This window comes from Fundulus heteroclitus, chromosome 13 (genome assembly GCF_011125445.2).
Source record: "Fundulus heteroclitus isolate FHET01 chromosome 13, MU-UCD_Fhet_4.1, whole genome shotgun sequence".
In the NCBI taxonomy this organism is placed as follows: domain Eukaryota; kingdom Metazoa; phylum Chordata; class Actinopteri; order Cyprinodontiformes; family Fundulidae; genus Fundulus; species Fundulus heteroclitus.
Window position 1 is genome coordinate 18,040,595 of NC_046373.1, and position 15,793 is coordinate 18,056,387.

The window sequence follows — 15,793 nt, forward strand, 5'->3', positions numbered from 1 at the left end:
CATAGACAAAGTTAATCTTATGTAGCTCTGATTGCCTGCACACAACAAAATACCTGCAGAGTAAGTGTGCAACATGAAGAAAGTTAGAAATAGATTGTAAAAGACTGCTGAGGTCGCTCCAGTCTTATGACACTGATCTACATTTAATATTTAAATGTTAGTTTTAAACATTTTAAAAGAAGCTTTTTTTCCAAACACTCAACTGGTGCAAAAAAAAAACCCTAACCCGCAGGATTTTGAGGAATAAACGCTACGCTACCAATGAACGGAAATATTAAGCGTGTTTCCTGAAACACGAGTAAATGATTTACATGTAAATATGATCAAAATGCATGTAGCACTGTTGTTGGAAAAACAAATCAGCAATAGATGATTTCTAAGATTGTCAACACATTGAAACATTCAGATTCACACAGGAGAAAGACATTATCACTTCAAGACTCAAAAGCTAATAAAACTAATAAAAACTCAACTAAAGAGGAAATTAAGAGTAAAATAACATATTTTTCTGTTCTTGACTACTGTTAATCACTATTTTTTTCAGTAATTAAGCTTTTTAACATGAAAATCCATAAATGTGAGTGACATCTCGGCATTTTTTTTTTTAAACGATGCTGATCTGAGCTCTGACCTACATTAAAATCTAGTGCCGATGTTTTCTGGACCGCTGTGCCGCGCAGCTTCCCAGAAAGCAGCTTTCATCACTCCAGTCCTTCAGCTCTGACACTCCCAGGATGTCGTTCAGACGGCGTCTTCTGGATCCACATGATGTGAGCGTCTGAACTGCTCTCCACCAGGCTGCTGTGTTTGAGCTCCTTTCCTCGGCCTAATCATTGGGGGTTGAATACTTTTGTCCTTTGTTAAGCTGGTGTCCGTGGCTTATTTATAGTCTTCTAGTTGCCCACAGCTCTGGTCAGATCAGAAACCTTAAAAAAGAAAGATTAAAGACATTAAAAGCTGTGAACAAATAGGATTGCGTAAAAATTGTTTTGTACATTTTTCTAAAGTGGGGCATCATTAAACATTTTAAACTTCTCCACCTCTGTATAGTGGTTCTATAGTGGCCGACCTTCATTTGCTCGCCTACAACAGGTCACAAGTCACAGCATGACGCGGTCACCACCACGTTTCTCTGAGAAGATTTTCTGCCATATTTACACGAGCCAGGCTCCCGCTTAGGAATAGATGTCTTAGCTACTTTTTGACTTCCAGGTTTGTGCATGTATATGCAGCGTTTCTTAAATGTTTCTTTTTTTTTTATTCTATCAAATATTTGTCCATATTCACAGGTGCACAGTAAAACAGCTTGACAGCATACAGAACAACAGGGGTGTAATTTTAGTAGAATAATATCAGCATGGTTAAAAGCCGATTAGAACACAATTCAAATTCAGAATCTTTAAACCCATTTTTGCCATCTTTCCTGAAATATACAGTGCCTTGTAAAAGTATTAAAGGGTTAAGGGCATTCCTTCACATTTAAAAGTTTCCCCTTAAACCAATCAAGTGCTGCTTTGGCAGAACGTTTCGGGTCATTGTTCTGCTAGAAGGTGAACCCTAATCTCCCTAATCTCATATCACACTCACTGACTCAAGAATATCCCTGTAATTAACACCATCCATCTTTCGCTGCTGCTGAAAAACATGCCCACAGCATGATGCTGCCACCACCTTGTTTCACTGTAGCCATGCTGTTCTCAGGGTGATGGGATGTGTTGGGTTTGCAGCTGACGTAGCATTTTCCTTGGTGGCTGAAAATTTAGATTTTAGCTCTATACATTTGGGGAGTCGACCAGGTGCCTTTTGGCAAGCTCAAAACCTGTCTTCATATTTCTAACTATAACTTATAGGTGTTTTTATTTTTACTGGTTACACCAAAACCATGCAGTCGATACATATACACATGAATAGTTTGAGCCGTTTCCTTTTTAATTGTTTTTATTTATTTATTTATTTATTTTTCTTATGTCATTTTACCAACTTGTACTATTTCGTGTAGATCCATCACATAAAGTAGTATTTCAAAAGATTGAAATTACATGTAGGCATAAGTGTGGGGGTGTGGGGTGGCTTTCTAATACAAGATAGATCCTCTGCATTTTGAGAATGTTATGTATAGACAATATTAATCCACTCATTTATTGTATTTGTCATTTGCTAGTAATGGCTTTCTTAGCAGCTGAACTGAAAATATTTTCCCTTGCGTGTTGCACTGTCTATTAGTAATCCACCCAGGTATAAAGTCTCTTGTTTGAAAGGGATTTTAATCTGAAACACCCTCTCAAAACCTTGGAAACTTATTTCCAAGAAAGGAGTTATCAAAGGGGAAGACCCGCCTTTTTGACAGTGATTTGCTTCCTGTCCTCCACATTGTCTCCAACAAGATGAGGATTTGGTGTGATGAGTCTTTTCGGATGGGGTGATGAAGAATCCAAAAGGTTTTTTTCCAGCAGAACCCTTCCCATAAACTTGAAATAGAGGTTTTCCTTTCTGTTTTACAGAAACTTTCCCTTTATCATGTTCTGATGTAGTTATTGTGCTTTTTTTGATTTCCATTTCTCTTTAATGTGCATTGAATTACCCGCAGTTTGTTGCCCACCTCTGCACAATTTTCACATTATTTTTTGTGGTTTATTATTTAAGGTGTAGGCATCCATTACAAGTTTAAGTAAAATATCTTAACTGTTTCTAACCTTTATTATTAAACAAGACTTGCTTGACTATGCCATCTGTGCATCACAAAGATTTGTTAGAATTTTATTGACATTATCATATATATTTGGGACATGTACCCAGCTAAAATTAGTCTCTATTCTCAATGTTACGTAAACAGAAATAGCAGGGAGACAGGAGACAACACGGTCATTTTATTTCAGTGCTAATTCAACTTAAAATGTATTTAGATCAGAGGTCTTTTTTGGTTTTGTCTCGATTATTCAGACCTAAACTCTTTCTGTTTCCACAGTGAAAGCAGCACTGACTCTGTCTGACGGCGGGCTAATCAAGACCTAACACTTTTTTTTATTTATTAATGGGCATGGTATGGTTTAGTTGGAAAATACCTGCGATTTCTGAAGTGGCTGTATAAATATGAAAAATGTATCAAAAGTTAATTTAAAGCAAAAAAAAAAAAGTCAAAATAGCAAGATTGTGCAGGAACTGAGTTGCTCTTAATTTGTCCTTAAAGATCTAATCAGTGTTCGGTATGTTGCTTTCTAATAATCAGAATGCCCCTCAGTGAAGACAGACATACAAGGTGAAATATGCCCCTGCCAGCCCCCAAAGCAACCAAACTCCACAGCAGTCAGTCTAGACACAAGCTGCTCTTCGAATCATCACACCTCCTCCTCCTCCTCCTCCCTCATCCCGCCATCATTGTCTGAGCTCCCAAAGTGTTTTTTTCCCACGCTTTATTTTTCTCTGTCCTGTTTGCAGGCGAGAGGAAGGAGGAGGAGGAGGAGGAGGGAGAGGAGGAGGAGGAGGAGGGTTTGGGCGAACTGATGGGGTGGCCATGGAAACCCCACATTGGGGTTCCCCCTGATTGGAGTATGCAGTGACTAATTATTCAGTGCATATGCTTAAAAAAAACAATAAAGCGGGATGTATTGAGATGCAGACTCAAGCATCATACGGCGTGTGATTAGCATACGGACCAGAAAACGCTTTTTCTAAGAAGGGGAGATCACTTTCATGAAAATTAGTGACTCAAATAAATTTTATAGTCAGATTTGTAGTGTAGGTTTAATACTGTGGGAATTGGAAGATATATATATATATATATATATATATATATATATATATATATATATATATATATATATATATATATAAAGTTAAATTGCGGAATTATTATATATATTTTTGGTGTGTGTGTGAGAGGGTTCAATCCAGGGTTTATATTAAGTCGTCTTTGCACTGGCAAGGTGGATATATGCTTTCATATGAGTTTACGATAAATATCTTTATATATGCTCGCGTGTGAGTGCAAAAGGAGCGGTAAAGTTAACAATGGCTGGTATTGTTTACCAATCTCCCTCGTCCATTAATCAGGACGATCCGGCTCTAATTGGCGTTTTGGTTAAGCTGCTCTCCAGACCCTGGCTCCCTCCACTGGCCTAAATAATGGCGTTACGCCACAAGTGCCGCCACACATTGGGGAGGACAATGTGCCGCTTGTCTGAGGGTCCAGGATAAGATCCCCACCCTCTCTTCTTTGCCCCTTTTCTTAGCACCCCTCCCTGTGACCCCCAAAATAAACCTCATACTCAAACACAAAGAAGGCCTCACACTATTGAGATCTCACTGTTGCAGGCTCCTTCTCCCTGTCTGTCTGCCTCCCCCGTCCCTCTCTCTCCTTCCCCTCATTCCCACACCCCTCCATCATCCTCCAGTCGGGTATCGTTTCTCAACCAGTAGTTGTATTTATCACATGATTTATTTCACCTCTTTAAATCCAAACCAAGCTGCTGGGGGAGGTTTTTTTTTTTTTTTTTTTTTTTTTTTTGGGGAAAGCTCAAAGATTAGATGCTGCTACATCCATCCATAACCTGCATGTTTAAAGGCTGGTCGGCACTTTTCTTTTGCATGGACCAGAAAAACATGTTAAAGATGTGACTTTGAAATTAATCTTAAAACGGATAATTAAAGCCAGGCCCGACTAGCCCAGTTTATCAACCCTAAAAGCTTTAAGTCACAAGCAGACGACAGTAGATGTTGCAGTATTTTACCTTTTCCTTCTCATCCACAATATAAATTGATTTAGACTAGGGCTGTGCGATTTAGCCAAAAATTCAACCGTGATTGTGATTTAAATTTGACTTTTCTCTGTATTAACTACAACCAACAAATTTTTTTGTAAACAAGGACTATTTAAAACAGGAAATTGAACTGTTTTTATTAATCAAAATATTCTTATTCAAGAGAATAGCTTGTTGAGTTGGACATCAATCCTTATTGAACATAAAGTACAACCAACAAACAAGTCTATGTATTAATCACTTCGACCAGTACTTGCTATGATGAGATTCCTGAAAGTTTCTGGTTAAAAAAAAAAAAGTATTGATTATATAAACTCTATAACAAATAATAAAATAAGATTATCTCACTGCTGCAGCTCTGTTCCCTTCCATGTGGAGGCAAACCCACTTTAAACATTTTACCGACACCTAAAAGACGCGTCTTATCCATTAATTGTTACGTAGCCAGGAATCTCTCTGCGATTTGGAAATTGTGTTTGTTAAAATTGCGATTATATTGCAAACGCGATTAATTGTCCGGCTCTAATTTAGACAGAAGCCAACGGCATCTTTTCAGTGTCTGTGCGAAGAGGATTCGCTCTGAGGGATGGTTCATGGGACAATTCATCACCTAAAGACTTACATGCTCACATAAAGCACCTTAAAAGAAGCATAAAATAATTAGTTTGTTGAGTTTCTCCGCTAGCTGAAAATGTCAGTATGTCAGTGTTGCTTGCGTATCAGTAAAAATCAGCTTATGTACAGCTATGTATATTTTTGTAGGTATCATCTCGTTCCTAGTGGTTAGGGTTTTCCCTGGCTGTATGGAGCATAGAGCAAAACACAGCTGACCCTCCCCCACCTGTTACTCCACACTGCCAGTCAGCTGGCTGAAGGAAGGCAGAGACCCAGGGGGCTATTTGGAAATATTTCTGATTGTGAAAGACGTGCTCCGCCTCTATGTGGAACCTGAAAGGACCCCCACCTGTCGCCCTACAGTTGGCACGCTACCTGCAGCATGTTTGATAAGCAACCGACCGTGGTTACATCAGCAGATAGCTTAGGTAATTAACCAGTTAATTAACCAGCTAACAGCCAGTCATACTGCAGGTTTTATTCTATAAAGTTTGTTTTATTTGGCACAACCAGAATGAATAATATCCATCGATCTGGGTGGACTGAGACGGGCGGATGGATGACAGGTCGTTGGTCCATCGCAGGGCTAAGAATAACTTAATAATGGGATCTATATTGTTTTGTTTTATTGTTACTTTGATAATCAATATGCTATTTTTTTATCAGCTGTAAGAATAGGGATTTTTACATAAAAATAAATGATATTCAGTTATTGCCTTATAATTACTGTGAGAATCTTACACTGACCCATGCAGGAATTTAATGTGGAGGTTTTCTGAGTCTAGAGAAGAAAGAAAACAGAGTATAGAAAAATATATTTTCTATCAGTAAAATTCTGTTTATAATAGTATCCATCTCTATATTTATTCAGTAATAACCCATGTCCTGTACTTATGGAACCATTGTTAATCCTGCACTTGCTGCTATTGCACTTCTGGTTAGACCTAAACTGTATTTCGTTGCCTTGTACCTGTACCTGTGTAATGACAATAAAGTTGAATCTAATCTATCTAATCTAATATTTATCTCCAGACTTTATTCTCAATCTGTCTAAAAGTCATATTCATATTTTCTTCCTCATATGTCCGTCCATCCATCCATTCCTTTGTCCATGATCCAGCTATCTCTCGTCTCTCCGTGCATTTATCGATACAGCCTGGGACTTGTCTGCAGTTCATTCTTTCATCCATTTGTCCAAACATAAAGACTGACAACTATAAAGAAATATCTATTAATACATTCATAAACTTTGTAGTTTTGCTTAAAAACCCACTTCAAAGTTGGTTAAATAAAATGTAATGAGAGTTCGGCTGTAATTTTGAGATGGAAATCGAGTATGAACATAGTCTACAAGCACACCCAAAAAAAAAAGTCAACCTATGTACTGAGATATTTCTCAGAACGCACCGACGACAGATTTGTCCTTGCATAAATTGGCTGTCAAATCTGTACAAAAAATGTGATGCAGGATCTTGGACGTATTGCCTACTAGAGCCTGGATTTGTGAAAAAGTAAAATCTGATCCTACATCGACCGAACCGCAGGTTTAAGCTAAACAAGAAGCGCATTGCTCACGTGGGAGCACGGTTAAGTCTGATTACAAGTGGGGATTTATGAACGCTGCTGTGTTGCTAATTATGGCTCCTCAAGTACATGTGGGAGGGTATAGGTTGTTTTTTTTTCTTTTCCCCCCATCTATTTCATCAAACCAAGATGTCTACACGCTCATCTGGCATTAAAAGCTCCACATGCAGAAACACCGCCAGTTTGTTCGACTCTTTTGTAATCAACAACACTGAAACAATTTAATTAACGAGACTTTTCCCGGGCATCGCCGCTAAATTCTCCATCAGCTGCGAGCGTGACAACGGGCACGGCGAAAAAGCAACGCAGTCGCCCTTAAAAATGCCACCTCTTCGGCATGAAGACGCCGCTGGCTGCTCGTTTCCCCCCCGCCCCCCCCTATCTCATCCCTTCATGCACGTCTCATGGGGACGGTCTCTGCAATTAACACGCGGGCAGTAATTAACACTGTCTCGAGGCGACCAATGGCGCGGAAAGTATGGGGGCATAACGTGGAGTGGGGGGAAGGCGCGGCAGCCGGTTTGTCCACGTTCCTCGTTCGCAGCTGCCATTTTGTGCCAGTCTTTAGCACCTAAGATGGTGGCGGGACTGTGACTTGCCATGCGGGAGAGGAGGACAAACTGGCAAGGGAGGGGTCGGAGAACGAGGAGGATTATGGGATCGAGGAAGGAGTCTTATTTTCATGCTTCTAGTTGGTGCATCGCTGAATGGCGACCAAGGCGGCGGGAATAGAGGGGAGGGTGCAGGAGGCATGATCGTCACATCGCTGCCCTACATGCGCCGCACATTCAGGACTCACAAACATGGCACATACGGGAGGGGGAAAAAAACACCGAAGTCATGGAGGGGGAAAACACAACACCTGATGTCAGTCTGTTCATTAAAGAAATTAAATAAAGCATGCAAATTTACACACGTGCTCCCATCCCTGAGCAAACACACACACACACACACACTCTCACACGCAAACAACCAACACAGCCGTTCTCATGGTATGGTCTGCCCCTGAGCATGCAAATGACATTCATTATGCAAATGCACACAAATCAGAGCCAACCATCTGAGAATCTTAGCTGGGGGAAAAAAAGAAAAAAAAAACACAAAGAATGAAATTAAATGAATGAGGGGGGAGAAGCATGGAGGAGGGCTGCAGGAAGTACAGTGTGGTCAACAGAAAATATGTCACAACCTGCTTCATTAGGACGCAGCCTGGCTGTCTCAAGAGGTGGCTGTGTGTCGGTTCTACGCTTACAGTCCCCCCTGTATGGAAAAATACTCACACGCTGGTCTGCTAATCAAGCAGGCGCTGTTAGGCTTTTCAGGAGAAAGCTAGCTAAACTTTACACACAATCCCATCCGAACGACACGCCGAGTGATTCTGCGTGTTATCGTTGCATACTGCGTCTCGCCGTGTCATCGTGTGGGACGACTTCCTGTGCCTTTCTCTCACACTCGCCGGTTAACACCGTTTAATATGCTGCTCCTAAAAGCTAACGGGTCACGTAATTAACACAGAGTCTGTTTCCTTTTCATGCCGTTTTAATGGAGGCTGCTAGTTCCTTGGGGTGGTTTTGTAGCCGATTGTTAAAGGTTTTCTTTGTTTAGACGTCTTTTTGTTGTATTTGTCATTTTCTGTCTACATGATTCTACAAAATTACCTGCAAAAGAAGAAAAAAAAAAACAACAACAGAAAAAAAAAAAGCTTACACTGGAGTGGAGATGCTCCAAACGAGGCAGAGTGCCACTAATTGCCTTTGGTAGTGGTCTTTGTTTTGTCTCCACCTCTGCCTCTGCAGGATGTGCTCTCTGAAACCCAACAAGAGCTGCAGTCTCATTATGTGCTTTTATGAAGGATGCCATAAAAGAAGCCAAACCTTGATGAGTTTGGATTAATATTCATGTGAGGAGGAGGGGAGGGGGGTGGGAAATGCACATGTAAATACGTGCCTTTATGTGCAGGGAAATCGCCACATGCATGAATCTGCATCGGTTTGCCACTAGATGGAGAAAAAAGCTGGTGCATGAAAGCAGAGCTGGTTATGAGTATGAAGGTAAACCAAGGTTTTAGAAAGGTCATGGTTTCAAAAACAAGCATTTCCTACTGTTTAATGAGAGGCCAGAGCAAGTTCTGGACTGAGTTGCCTCTGACTTGACAGGCATAGAGGAACAAACCCCACCCCCACCCCCCACAAACACACACCTGTTGCTGCACACTTCCAGTCAGCTTTCTGAAAAAAAGGTCAACGCTCATTTCCCTCCCTTTCAACAAAGACAACTATGGGTTTAGGGAACATAAAGTAGCACTCCCCATCACGGTTTAAGAAACTACAGTTGGCAACCTACTAACTATCCAATATCAGGTTGCTGCACTATCATGCCTAGGTTTTTTTCAACCAAGTCCATTCCTGAATATGTTTTCGAACCTCAGTCGCTTTTTTTCCACTGAAGAGAAGAGCTACCGGCACACGAAAAGTAGTTCAGAATACCTGGTTTCACTGTGACGTCACCTATGGGCCAGTCCAGGGTGACTCCACGTTTTTGAGGTGAGGACACCACAGGATAAAGAAACAACCAGCATGGCGCTTTCAGCAATGATCTGCTCAGGAAACCCGGCAGTTCATCGCACCGCTATGCAAAGCTGGACAAGATTCTAGGTTGTCCACCTGCCGATCAGCTGACTGGAAAGCAGGAAAAACGTGGAACCTGCAGCAACACTTATTTCATGGTAAGCTTACCACAGTATATTATTTTGTTAGTGTTGTAGTTGTAGTAACGCCCCCTGTTGACGACGCATGGTTGGTGCCCGAAACGGGTAGAAAAGCACGTCGGCTCTTAAACAAACAGCGACGAGAGTACTTGGGATGGAAAAGTGGTCTCAGTTAAGTTTGGTACTTGCATGAAAGACATATGTTCTCCCATCTATTCAGGTTTGAACAATGTATATTTTGCAGTTTTCATGCTTGCCCCTTGCTTAAGATTTTCCTGATACAATGAAAAAAAGCATCAAAAGTGCTGTTTTTGTGCTGTAACAAACAGAAGAATAGTTTTTAAAGGTTTCCGATGTTAATCTATAGCTGATCAGGTGATGTAATCTGGATGGCTTTATTGGTCAATGAAGGCAAACAGCAAGCTAATAACATTAACTTTCAAATTAAGAAATACTAAAACAGCTCAGCGTTGATTAAAACTCTTAAATCAGACTCCAACTTCATGATCGTTAGCAGGCTGCAGGGTATTATAATACCCTTATAATGTACATAGGAGAAGGGCTGCCCTTTTCCCATTGACTGAACATGACAATAAGCAGTAAAAAAAAAAAAAAAAGTTTGGGGCACGTCTGATGGCATAACATTTTTGTCCCTGAGCATTCATGGCGCCCCTTAACAGAAAGACGCCCTGGGCAGTGAGCCATATCTAACGCCTCTAAAGCTCTGTGTTATTTTATGAAGAGCAGAATCCCAAAAAACAGGCAATGTTTTTCCCAATAAGCACATTAGTGGGCATTTATATTTCATCTTACGTCTATGTGTCAGAATTAAAATAATTCTGGATGCCAATTGTAAATATTGCATATCTGTAAGTTTTAATATGTTCTGTTATGTTAGGACCAATAGGGAAAATTGTTGCTTTTGTTTTCCCTGGACCATGTTTTATGTTTTACCATAGTATTTCTAAAAGACACCATACCAAGTTACATTTAAAAAAAATACTTCAAATATGTTGTAAATTTTACTTTTCAAAAAAGAAACATAATTAAAAAGATCAGTCGGGACAATTTTGCTGAGCAAAAAGAGGAAAAAAAGTCTAGTATTGAATCTCTTGGACTGTATTATTTTACATGTTTTTGGGACATTTCTGGAAATATATATAGGCCTAAAATCTTTGTCAAGTGACCATGTTTCTTTTCCTTTCTGAGTGAGTTGATTAAAACAGGTTAAAAGCAAGCCCTGAGATCTGCTTCTGAAGGCACATGTTTATTTGAGAAAAGAAGACAGTTCCTTATGGAGGTGAAATGTTAAAAGGAAATGCTTGAATTCAGTGTTCTCGGGCTTTTTCCGAATATGTTAAAAATATCTCTGAACCTGTCAGGGAGTTATTTTTTAACGCAGGGTTTTTAAAATACTGTTTCATTAAAAAAATGACGAGCAGTGCGGTTTTTAAAATAAAAGTGTGTTCTGATTTATTTGTGTCAGTCGGTCCCTTCTCACATTAGTGTGACCCTGAGGCCATATTTGGGAAGACCAGAAAATCTTTGAGGTTTGAAATCATCCGTGAATTACTGTTTGGTTTGAAGGTGGCCTTTTTAGGATGAAAATAACCAACCAACAATTAGAACAGAATCTAACGCACAGCTGGATTATTGTTCACACTGAGAACAAGCAGATTTTTGTGAATTTATTGTTTTGTTTTTTTAAATCCCAGTTATTATTGTCTATCTGTCTCAGTGCACACAGATGCATCCCCCCCACCCCCTCTTGGTAAAATCAGCCCTTATGTAACGCGTCGTACCTTCACATCATTGGTTAGCAGCAGCTGCCGTCCAGCTCCAGCCCTATCTGCTGCTGCTCTTCGACTGGGCTCACATTATTTTTTATTTTTGCGTTGTTTTCCTTCTTGCTGTGCAGGCGTGTAATGGGATTCTTGTTACTTTCGGTTATCTAGCTTTATGAAGAATGTACGTCACTCATACAGCTAGATAACCAAAGATAACAGACAACCCCTCAGGCCTGCGGATGCAGCTCTCCAGCAGGAACAAAAACGGCCGCGCCATGAACCTCTCGACGCACCTGGATGGACAAACGGCGACAAAGGAAAAGACATCAGGACCAATTCAGCAAAACAAAGCTAATTCACTCTGGAATATGTGCCAACCAGCAGGCAAGGTGTAAATTAAGACAGTAATAGTCACACATTATATATGTGGAGTATTACCACAGACGACTGATCACATGGTGATAAAAGCACCCCTGTGAAATTGCTTTAACAAAAAAGAAAAAGCATCACTAAAGATTCACAAGAGGACGCCGCTGGGAAAATGCATCTTCTAAGCAATTAAAATGACCCATGCAACTGAAATTTGAATTTTATAGGAATTCAAAGCAAAATCATCCAGTAAAACAACAACAAAAAAAATCTGATAAAACAATGTTTTAATGAGGGCGACAGAAGGTGGATATAAAGCAGCAATACCAAGGGGGAGGATTTACACTAATCAAATATAAGCTCTAATTTTACATGAAGTAAATGCAACATTGGATTAAGCTCAACTTCTAATAATAATTAATAAATCATTCTCAACAGAGGTCAATAAATTAAAATGTACTATTTTAAAGTTATTGTTAATTTTCTTTAAATTGTATTTATCATACATTGTGTAAAAGCGCAGAAAAAGAGAAGTATACGAATAATTTTGAGTTGAACTACTATAAAATATGTTTTTTCTTCGCTGAAATATTTCAAGCATGCTAAAGAAAGTAAAAGGAAATTGTCTTATTCAATCTGTAGCATTCGATACTTTTAAGTAATGTAGCTACGATAGCATCTAAAACTACAAGGAATTAGAAAAATAAACTATTTTTGTGTGAGAGAGTTCACGCTTTATTCTAGCTTTCTGTGAATGTACACTTTCATTTTAATTAGCTTTCCTTTGGCTTTTAGTGGAGGGGTTGCAGCGAGGTGTGAAGCCTAATTAAAGCACTCGACACATTATCACAGAGATGATTATTTTTCTTTACAGTACGGCGAAAACAGGCCACTGATCCCATCCATGCCTGCACTTCAAACCCACAGGCTGAATAAACAGCTGCTGCAGGATGCCAACATTATATATATATATAATTTTTATTTTTTGCAGCTGCTTCCCTTTAATCAGGGCATGATGGACATTTCACCGTTTTTTTTATCCACTCAGAGCTTTCAGACAATTTCTCATTATTTATGATTATGTCCACATTTATAAATCCCAAGGTTAGCTTTTGCCCTGATTATCTGTGGAGTTACTTATATAAGACAAAAGTTATTTGTATTAACTATGTTTATTATTGTTAATACTAATATTAATTTTATACTGTGATTGATTTATTTACCTGCAAGCTTAGCGTTTTTACTTATTTATCTAGGTTTGTATTTATAGTTGACAAAAAAAAGGTGTCAGAATCCAGCTTTTGCTCTTTATTCGTCTATTATGTTGTTTTTGATCGACCTTTATTTGTCTTAAATCAATTCCTACATTCAGGTGCTCATTTTTATCTTTCCACAAAAAAGAGGGTTTTTTTTTAAGACTATTGCTGCAACGGGGGTTTAGTTTGATTTAAATAACTCGACTTTTATCCTGTACTTCTTTGTTTTCTTGTGTTTCAGTCGACGCAGAGTAGCGCGGAAGAATAAAAGCGACTCCCGCGTCTCTGTTGCGTAAAGTTTCTGCTCAGCCATTGGCCACATTAGCGCAGCGACACACTTGGGAACGTTCTGCAAACCGAGCGTCCACGAACGAAGCCGATTTAACGACATCTTCCAGGTGCCACCACCTCCAGGTCTGATTTCTGATTCATCTCTGCAAAGTTTGCGCCACCGCGCAGAGATATTGGGGTGGATGGAGGGGGGGCGTCTGGCTGTAATATTCACCTGGACGTCTGTAGGATGTCTTGAACTTCATCTCTACGAAAACAAAGGAAAACGGTTTCATTAAAACAGTGGAGCGGAAAATCAAGTGGCTCGAGCCTTCAATCCAGATGGATTTCTCCTGTAGTGATCGTGGGAACTCTGCCCTGTGCGCGTCGCTCTGCAGATTCGCACCAGCAGCTTCTGTGACTCTGCAGATGTTGGTGCTGCAGAGTCACGGCGGCTGGGCCCCTTGTCCGTCCCAAACCACAGACCTGTCGTGCGTCACGGCGCACGTCTCCGCTGCCAAAATCCGGGATCCTTTACCCGTTTGACACTTTAATTGAAATTTTAAGCTGGAAGTGGCTTATTCCCGCGTGGGTTAGGCGTGCATTTTCTTTTTCTTTTTTTTTTTTTCTTTTTTTTTGGCGTTTGGATTTTGTGATGAAGCAAGAAATACACTGTGTAACATGACGCGTGTGAAAAATGCGCGTTTCTACTCACGAATAGGCTGGTTGTCAGATGCAAAACAGACACGGCGTTAGTTTAAAATGCTTCTAACAGAATATATTTTGAAAAGGAACATTTTTGGTAAATATCCAGGTATTAAAAAAAATAAAAGTAGAGTAAAAGTGGGCTGAAACTCCCAGACAGATTAAACAGGCCTTTATGTAAGAGCCCCCTCATAATCTCAGCCTGCAGGAAGTCGCGCAGCAGCTGGATGCAAATGCCAAAATCATGCCTTAAATTTCATGACCTATTCAACATGTATAGGCTAATCTCTTGGTGTGCAAAATAGGCCGAGTGCATTAGCAAAGTGCTGGGAAAGCTCACAGCAACCAACAGGACAAACTCTATGCAGCATTAGGATCGTAAATGGTGGGGAAAAAAACCGTTTTAAAGTTCAGTTATCCAACACTAACTCTCAAATGTCTCTTTAGAGGCAGTGAGTGGTGCATCGCTGACTTATGTAACACTTGAGAGACAATAAGAGAGCATTTTGGCGGATCCTGAGTGAGTTTTGCATGGACACATTAAGGTTTGAAAACAAAGAATGGCGCTATCTAAATACCCAGATTTCTTCTCTTTTCTTTTCTTTCTTTTTCTGAGAATCGGTCAAACGTGCAGCTGCCCTGCGCGGTGGAAATGAGCAGATTCACATTCTGTGGCGCCATTAATAACAGTTCTCCTCTACAGACTGTGTAAACTGTGTAAAGTCTAATTGTTGTGTTTGAAACTGCAGATGATCTTTGCAGCCACAAGTGAAGCTGCACGTCTCTTGCTGCTGACATCACATGATGCTTTGAGTCTTTATCTCAGCTGCTGCTGCCTCCACCGCCGCCGCCGCTGCTGCTGCTGCTGCGCACCATGCATGCATCTCTAACTCGTCTCAACACAAAGCTGCGTCCACTGGAGATATATATATATATATATGTATATACATATATACTGCAAATATTAAACGTTACAGAGATTCTTTTTTATTTGGCTCAGCTCGGAGCACTAAAGGGCATCTGCAGCTTTTTAAAAAAAAAAAAAAAACATCCTGCAGACGCGCTCATGCTGTTAGGAAAATGTGTTTTTTTTTTAAAGAGGAAGCGAGTCTTACTTTTTCCTCCTCGGGTCACGCAGGGTGGGCTTTTAGGGGGTCTCCTGGTAAGCGGTGGTCCCTCCGGGTGTGCGGCATGCTGGGAGCCAAATGAGCGCGTTCATGAGCTTTGTGGCGACGACGCATCGTGACGTCCCCCGCCGGCGCAGTCCATTTACGCTTCCAACGGGTCCGTCCTCCCCGTTCACAGCTCCGGTCCCTCCCAAATGCAAACGAGGGTGGGGGCTCGGAGGTGCCCGCACGCCTTCGGACCGCTACATCTCCACCAGCGTTGTCCTCCAAAGTGACTCAACGTCTCGTTTGTCCAAATTCATATAGCTGCGTCCAGAGCAAGACCACACCCCCACGTGGGTCGGTGAGGTATCACTGTTCCCACCCTCCGATTTTTTTCTTTTCTTTATGCAAAACGAAAGATGCAATTATAATACGGACCTTTAGGTTTGCAGCGCTGCTTCCCCCCCCCCCCCCTTTTCCAACACCACCCCGACAGACGCATGCAGAAATGCATCAGCCATGCATGCCTCCAACTCCGTCAGAGGTGAATCCATAAAGAACAGATATCCTCGTTGCTTTTCATACTGTTCAGGCTTGTAGCTCAGAACAGTTTGACCAGTTCTTATGTCAGAAA

General features: G+C 40.6%; 1 long non-coding RNA gene across 1 annotated transcript; it reads right to left on the reverse strand.

Moving 5' to 3' along the window:
* Positions 1 to 605: 605 nt before the first annotated feature.
* Positions 606 to 15,455, reverse strand: LOC105935048. The gene is made up of 3 exons (XR_001166747.3): positions 15,166 to 15,455; positions 11,466 to 11,743; positions 606 to 926 (listed from the first exon to the last, which is right to left on the reverse strand). It is a non-coding gene; the product is annotated as an uncharacterized LOC105935048 (long non-coding RNA).
* Positions 15,456 to 15,793: the final 338 nt, after the last annotated feature.